Source organism: Corvus cornix, chromosome 8 (assembly GCF_000738735.6).
Source record: "Corvus cornix cornix isolate S_Up_H32 chromosome 8, ASM73873v5, whole genome shotgun sequence".
Classification (NCBI taxonomy): Eukaryota; Metazoa; Chordata; class Aves; order Passeriformes; family Corvidae; genus Corvus; species Corvus cornix.
The window spans coordinates 2,430,798-2,439,153 of NC_046338.1; positions in this window are offsets into that span (position 1 = coordinate 2,430,798).

The following is an 8,356-nucleotide window of genomic DNA, read 5'->3' on the forward strand; positions in this document are numbered from 1 at the left end:
AACGGCGGCGGGGCGTCTGCCGGAAGCCGGTAGCCTGTCCGACGGCGGCTGGGCACCGGCGCGCCGCCGCCACCGGCCCCGTAAGGCCGCCGCCGCATCAGGCAGCGCTACGGGCAGCCCGCTGTGGGTCCTGGCTGGGCGCGCGCGGGCGCTGGTAACGGCCCGGCCAAAGGGCTCGGGTTTGGGCTGTACCATTTGCGCGGGGAGAACCCTCCACCCCCCCCCCGCCGGCGGGAGGTGGATTGGTCCCGCTGTGGCCACGCCTCCTGAGAGGCTCAGCCAATCAGAGGCGGCGGCTCCGTTGCCCACACCCCCCCCCCTCCCCCCCGAGGGCCCGGCCCGCAGTGAGGGAGAGCGGCCCCGCCGGAGGCTTCCCGCGCTTTTCCCATCAAAAACCGGGCATTCCACCGCGAATTCCCATCGGATCCCGGCCTAAAGGCTCTACCAGCACACCCGTGGAGACAGCAGTAAATAATAGTTGTCACCGAGGCTGTTAAGGCTGCAAAACTGCTGGTTTAGGGAGCACCACGCTCAAAAAAAGATGGAATGTGGGAAAATACTATAGATCACTGCATTCTGCTCTTTAAACTGGCCCTTCCAGGACCAGTCTATACATAAAGGGTGTACATTGCTTATACATAAAAGTTTGCCAGCAGGAAAGTTTTTCACATAAGATATTTTATAGGATTAATTTCATAACTTAGAGCCATACCCAGGTCTGGGCTTTGGGGTGAATTACCCCAAATGTGAGCACTCAGAAGCTGAGGTTCCCCAGGACAAGCTGCTGCTGCCTCTCCCGAGCATGGCCTGTCAAACACTAAACCAGACTGAACCCCACAAAACCACTTTTTTTTGCAGTCTTGCAATATTTTTGGATTTTTTATTTTTTTTTTTTTTTACACTGCTGCATGAATTCACTATTACAGCAGGTCACTATCCCTAAATACTCATATGAATTATGGAAGGAATGGTGTCTATTCCAGCGTCAGGGACGTGCTCTGTTCCTGCACACGTTTTGATTTCTCTTGCAGGTAAAATACCCATGTGTGCCTGCCCACTCAAGGAACCAAGGCTCAGATTCTGAAGGCGAATATATTGATTAATTTCCTTGGCCTGTGTGATCCCCAGAGCTCTGAAGCTGTTGGGATACTGCATTCCCACTGAACATGGGTGGATTTCCCCCAGAGCTCTGCCATGTGAACTTTAGCTCAACAAACACTGCCTGAGGTCCCTGCAGTTAATAGACACTCAGGACTACAGAGGTTCTTTTGTGTGAGATGAGAGTCTTATCCAGGTGGGTGGTGCCCGGAGGTCGTGGAAGTGCTTGGCTGATTAATAAAGTGTTTAATTAAGTCTGTGTTACGCTGCTGGTTCGAGTCATTGGCCGAGGAGTCGCTTCACAGGCAGCTGGAAGGTGCTGGGCAGTCCAACCCGTGGCTGTACTGAGACAGGGTGAAATCTCTGAGTGTTTGGGCCTTGGGACTGGATTCCAGACTGGAATGAGCTCCAAGGGCAGGGCTCCAGCTGCTCCAGGCTGGCTCAATATGATACAGAAGTGCCGTGACCGAGGCCGTTCATCCCAACCAAGGTCTGCCCTGCCCAGTGTGTGCTTTGCAATCTGCTTCAGCAAACATGAGAGGAGACTATTTATATCCAAGGGTTTTACAGTCTGAGAGTCTAAATCCACGTTAGGTAATTCCTCATTCCTTGTGTTAGCTAAACTCCAGGTGTGCTTGTGCCTAGGAACACCATCGGTGACGTCGGAAGGCCGGGATTTGGGTGCAGAGTCAGGCTCGTGGACATTTCCAGGCTCATGGTTTGACTTTCAGGGGCAGTAACTGAGTGAAGGAGGGAAGGGAGATGTTTGCAGAGCAATTTCGAGAGACTGGAAGTGCATTTCCCGTGGTGGTTGTGGGGCTTTGGACTGTGTGTTACATTTTTTTGGCTAATGAAGCAGCCACCTCAGTTTCCATCGATATAATCATTATTTTAATCAACAAATGCACCTGCCACACAAGCAGTACAGAGGTAAAGCCAAGACAGGGCAGCACCTCTCAGAATGCTCACTCAGCACACGTTTGGAACAACTTCACCTGCTCATTACCCACAGTGTGGGGACAATTCCCAAATCATCCCCTTAAAGAGGCTCTGTGCCATCCTGTGCTGAGCTGTTGAGCAGCCCAGCAGAGCTCAGTGTCAGGTCTGAGTCCTAGATTTTTAAAACTAAAATTAAAACTTCCTGTTTTACTTTTTCTACTGGTAATTTCATCTGATTGCATATAGCCCTTACCTTGCTCTAAATAATTTCCCTCCCTTAATATACTCACAAATTGCTCCCTAATTCCCCATCATCGTTATTTTGACCAAACCATGCATATGTCATTTTTAATTTCCACTCTAAATTAGTTCTCTCTGGCTTTGAGAGACAAAGCCAATATAATTATGAGACATTCTGAATGATATTTAAGCTTCCCCTCTGACACCTGGATGGAAAACTGGGGTGAAAACTTAGCTGCAGGTCTGACAGATGATTGATTTTTAAAATTAGGCAGCACAGTCACACATCTGCTTCTTCTTTCTTCTCTCTCACCTTTCTCTACTGAGTTCATCAACTGTAATCCCGGTCCAGATCATTGTTGTATCCAACAGTTTGGGGCACAGGAAACAATCCAGGCAGTGCCACCACCTGGATGCCCAGGACAGCCTGGTTTGCTGATTCGTTACAAAATGCCCCTGAAGCCATGACTTATTTATTTTTGGGAAGCAGAAGCTCCCCTGGTTGGGAAGAAGCTTCACCCACCAGCCTGACATGGGGCTGTGCTGCCTCAAAGACACCCACACAGCTCCATCTCAAACCAGCCATGCAGCCGCTCCTTCCCACCGAGGAAAAACCCTTGGCTCCCTGAAATGTCCTCTTCACCAGCCTCACACCCTCTCAAATTTTTATGCCCCCTCTTAAAATACGGCTCCCCGTCAATGGTTAATGCGGGGAAATTTTTCCAGCAGGGAAACATTCTGTTTAAATGCAAGGAAATGGGGATTATTTTTTTCTGTATCTTTCCAAACCCCCAGTAACACCTAATTAAATATTTATGGCAGCTTAGCACGCTCCATAAAGGCACTGTTGTCTAGAAGGCTCTGAAGCTTCAGCTCCATACAGTAAAGGAGTGTTTCAGGCACAGGCCAAAGAAGGAGCAGGTGCAGCAGGCAGTGATTCCTTACGTATGGTCCTGAGGCACTCCAACGCGCAAAATCAAATTATGTCTGATACTATGGACTTCACAGCCATGTGTTATAAAAATAGCTGTGCTGGGAAACCAGAAATCTCCACAGGCACAGCCAAAAATAACCACATGAAATGCCTGGAAGGAGCAGATTCCCCAGAGATGGGATTTCTGGAGTCTTGGAGGCAGCTTCCAGTACAGAGCACGATTCCCAGCAGGGGAAACCCCCCCCACCTTTAGCTGTTACTGAATGATATAAATCAGCTGCCAGAGCCTGCAGCCATATCAGTGATAGGCCTATAAATCTGTCAGGGCTCTTGTATTGTTAGAATTATTCTGTGAATTTTGGTGCAAATTGTGTGCAGACAATGTGCTCTTTCAGCAGGCTCGGATCACCCGGGGACCTTGGGGTGGGAAGTTCTGCAGCCTACGCCGGGCAAAACCCATTTAATTCCTGAGGAATATGACTCTTGGTCAAATTCCCCACACAGAAAAGGTAAGAAACCATTCAGACAAATAAGAATACTGACTATGAAATGTCAGGACAGGACTGGCTTCAGGCAGAAGGAATAGAAATGAGTATTTAGGGATTTTGTTATTTGGTGATCCCCACAGTTCATGCAGACTGTGCCCTTTCACAGCCAGAAACAGGAACAAATTGTCCAACTTGCTTTACTCCACAGGAAAGGAAATCTGACTCTTCCCACAGCAAGCAGCCTGGGAACGTCACAAACCCTGAATTATTCCTGCTTGACGAGCTACATCTGCTTTCAGAGGATCTCAAATCATTTCATAACCCTTTCTTTAACTTCGGTGCTGCTGCCTCAGGGCATGTGGGAACAATTTGGCCACTGCAGAACTCCAGTCCCTGTGAGAGCAGCACCTCTGCAGGGCTGTGCCTGGCTCGGGCAACAAAACAGGATGAGTTTGGGCAATTTGATGTCAGACTGAGAGGGTGAGGCAGCAGCAGAGCTACTGTCTTCTGTCAGGCGTGAGATCCTACTTTGGGTCACAGAGCGACTCCTTCCCACCTGGGGACTTACAGCAGCTTCACCCTCTGCCAAGTAAAACCTGGCCCAAACCCCTGACCTATGGGGCCAGCTGTTTTCTGGCATCCATAAAGATACAGATTTTAGGGAAGGCAGGAAAGAATAAATCAGAGATTGCTACAGTTCTGTAAACTCCATGGAAAGCCTGCAGGGAACTCCTTTTAATTTCAGCTTCAGAGGGCAAATGTCAGCTTGGAGGCCTGAGCCACAAACCATGAGCTTGTCTATGCACAAACCATAACAAGTTCCTCCATGTGGGCGAGTTTATAAGTTTGGAGGTCAAGGTATTTAGCTACTGATAGCACAGCCTTGGCTCTCATTTATCTCCTTCTTAGGAGAAAACACAGTTGGATGTGATCTCTGAACTTCCTAGAGCTACATATGCATGTGTGATATCTAAGGGAATAGCAATAATTGCACCCATAAGGTAGAGATAAAGTAGATTAATTAGTTCATAACAAGATAAACGTGTGGTTCTGAAAATCTGCCAGAGGCAAGAGGGTTCTGTGGCCAGGTCTGAAACAGAACATTTCTCCTCAGATCTCTCTGAAAGCAAAGCTGCAGGAAAAAAAAGGGATGTTCTGTATGTGGTGCTGTTGCATCCTTAAGTGTGTTTTCCCCAGCTTTTGCCTGTCTGTGCATATTTTCTTCCACAGCTCACATCCTGCTGCTCTGTTTGATATAAATACGGATCCAGAGCTTCTCTGGTAGCAGAGGCAGTGCAGTTTGCTATGGGCTGGAATTCACATGGGAAGGCAGGTGCTACACTGCAAACCATAACCAAATAAAAATATACACACCATCTCTCCCATCTCTGTTTGAGGTCGGAATAACATCTCTCAGAGCTGTTACTCACTCCTGGAAGCAGAGGAAGGAGGAAGCCCGACCTGCACATGCTTGCACCATCTGCTGGCAGCATCTCCACTGACAGACATTCCTAGGAGGGTTTCTATAATTCCTCATCCACACCTAGGGACACGAGCCCACCATTATAAAGGTTTAAGATTCAGGTGAGGACTTGCTTTTATCCACAGCAGAGCCATTTCTGCAGGTTTTAAGGAATAACACAGCAAAGTGTCCGTGACCCCAACACAGCCACCTCAAGCAGGGAGCTGCAGAGGCTGTGCCGGTCTCGTACAGAACTGTGCCAGGTCTTGTCCCCACCACAGAGCCTCTCCTCCTGAATTTCTGAACTCCCTGCTGGAATCTCAGCTGAAGAATGGGATCCTTGCCTATCCCAGAGACTTAACAGATATTAAAATTGAACGCTGTGTTTTGTTAGCTGCCAAAGACATCATCACGTGAGTGAATGAATAACTCAAGTGGAAGCGAAACTTGATGAAAGCCTTTGTGATGTTGAGGTGTGCAGGGGTAAATCAGTTCCTCCTTCTGCCCCATCCCTTGGTACAAGAAGTGGGTCACAGGAGGGAGGTGACCAGCAAAACCAACATCTCCTCACGCAGGCTGCAGTCTGTGGAGTTCACAGCACCAAAAACATCATTAAACACCCTTGCTTGGCTTTTAAAGAGAATTGGCAGTTTTAGAACAGGTAACATCTTTATCCCTGTGAAACCAACAGGTCACATTTGACCCTTCAGCCTGGAGGATGGAACTGGAGGAATCTCTAGGGCTTTTCTAGGTGCAGCTCCCTGGGAGGATTACAGAGAAGTTGGCCCCTGAGTCATCAGGCACTAAACCACTACTGAGGGGCAGAAATCTCAGCGTGGTGAGTCAGTGGGAGTCAGACCATGCCTTGGAGCAGAGGGACAAATGACATAGGAGTAAAAATCCAGGAAACCAAAGCTAAGGCAGAGAACAGCTGAGCCTCTCTGTTACGTGCATGGGTTCTCTCTCCTAAGAAGAGCTGCACCACAGTAAGCCCAAGTTCATGAACACACACCTGTCCACAAGAGATTTATAGAAAAATGGCAACCACTTTACAAGGGACAAAGGAACAAAGAAATTCCCTTTGAGTAGATTTGGAGTCTATCAATGGATGTGTGAATTCCAGCTGTGGCTGTGCCAGAGCCACCCGAGCTATGAGCAACAGCAGTTCTTGTTCATCACAGAATCCCTGACTGGTTTGGGTTGGAAGGGACCTTAAAGATCATCCCACTCCACCCCCTGCCATGGGCAGGGACACCTTCCACTATCCCAGGGTGTTCCAAGCCCCATCCAACCTGTCCTTGGACACTTCCAGGGATGGAGCATCCACAGCTTCTCTTGGCAACCTAAATGCTTGCAAGGACATAACAATTCCTTTTTGGGACCACAACTACAGCAAATTAATTTGCCAGGCAAGCCCACGGGGTTTGATGTGAACGTCACAAGGGTGATCCATGTGCCATAAGCAAATGAAGCCTTTTCCATATCACTTTGGGGATCACAGGATGTGCACAACCAGGGTGCCACAGGGCTGACTGAGCACCAGGTTAGTTCCTGGAGGCTGTTTCTTCTCCTGGACACAGAGGTTGTCTCTGCCCTGCACAATTTTTCCTGCCTGCATCCAGCTGGCTGGGATGTGTAAGGAAGCGCTGGGTTTGGGGTGTGAAAGGGGATGCACAGTCAAGTTTCACGATAATCATGGCATGGTCCATAAACCCCTCCCAAATGGAGCTGCTTTGCTGGGTTGATATTTGTATTCCTGCAGCACCCAGATACTGGCAGAAGCATTTTGCCCCATTCATGCTTCCAGACAAAAGTGAAAGGCCACAGGCATGGTGGGTGGATGGGGCAGGGTTTTGGCATTCCCAGACCATACAAGGCAGCTCTGTGAGCACAGCAGAGGGGCAGAAGTTTGCAGAAAATCTACAAAAATGGATGTTGGCACAAATGTGACATCCTATAGAACAACAGCAATTCTGTGACTTTCCAAAGGGACTTGATCACATCAGCCCCTGCCCCGACACTGCAGGCTCTGGACACGACATCAATTCTGTTTTCCTCCCAGCATGGGGCAGGAGCCTCTCCCTGCTCCTGTCGGGCTGCTCTTGGCAGCTGCAGGAGGGTCTAATCCCACCCCTGTAGGGAAACCTGCTTCCCGAGGGAGTCCCTTCCCCATCCAAACCGCCATCCACCCTCCGAGGCGCTGCAGCCAGCCAGCAAAGTCCAGTGCCTCTCTTAAAAAACACACATAAAAGCTAAATCAGGTGGTGAAAGGCTGTAGGAAACCACATTCTTCTTGTTGTTCTTTTCCCCTCTTATATCGACCTTTGAAAAGGAGCCCTTGGGCAGATCCGGCGCGCAGCGTTCCGGGCGGCAGGGCTGACCTCCTGCCGTGGAATTTCACCTAGTAATTTCTGTGGCACAGAGAAATCCTTGGAGCGGCTTGCCTGGCTTCAGAAGTAAATGTAAGTGCCTGTGGCTTGACAAATAAACAATCTGAAAGCGCTTAATGACTCACAACCTCGCCTAAGAATAGATGAACTCTGCAAGATGGAAATTCAGTGCAGAGGACGCGGCCTCCGACACCGCCCGAGCGGGGAGCTGGAGGACACAGGGGAAGATGGGCAGGGAGAGGCTGTGGCTGCATTCCTGATGTCCCCTCCCAGCTCCTGGCAAGAGGCTTCTTCGATATTCATGTGCATCAGCCGCCTTGGAGCGCTCCCCAAATTCTCCTAATCCGCTTTTAAACAAATTATCAGGTTTCGTTTATGCAGACAGCAAAGTTCTCTGTGTTTATCCCGTTTTGTTTGAAAGCACCGTTTATCCTCTGGGCTTAAAGAGGGGTCACACAAGTGATCCACATCCATATTACACTTCCAAGCACCTACAGCTCATGGAGAAGACTCCTTTTCCTCCAGTTGTTGAGCAAGTGAAACCTCAGTGACTGAAAAGGGGAACTAAGTTTGACTGTTTCCTGAAAAATGGGGTTTTTTGGTAGTTGGTGCTTTTGTGAGGCACATTTACAGAAATGTGTGCTGTGAGCTGCCACCCCAGCTTCTTACCCCCCCACACACACCTTTGAGCACTTTGATCTAACCCCAGGGAAAAGAGAATAAAAACAAGTTCAGCTCATTGTCTGTGACCACAAGAGCTTCCTGTAGGCCCAGAGTTTCTGCTGCAAAAGCCTCGTTGTTGTCA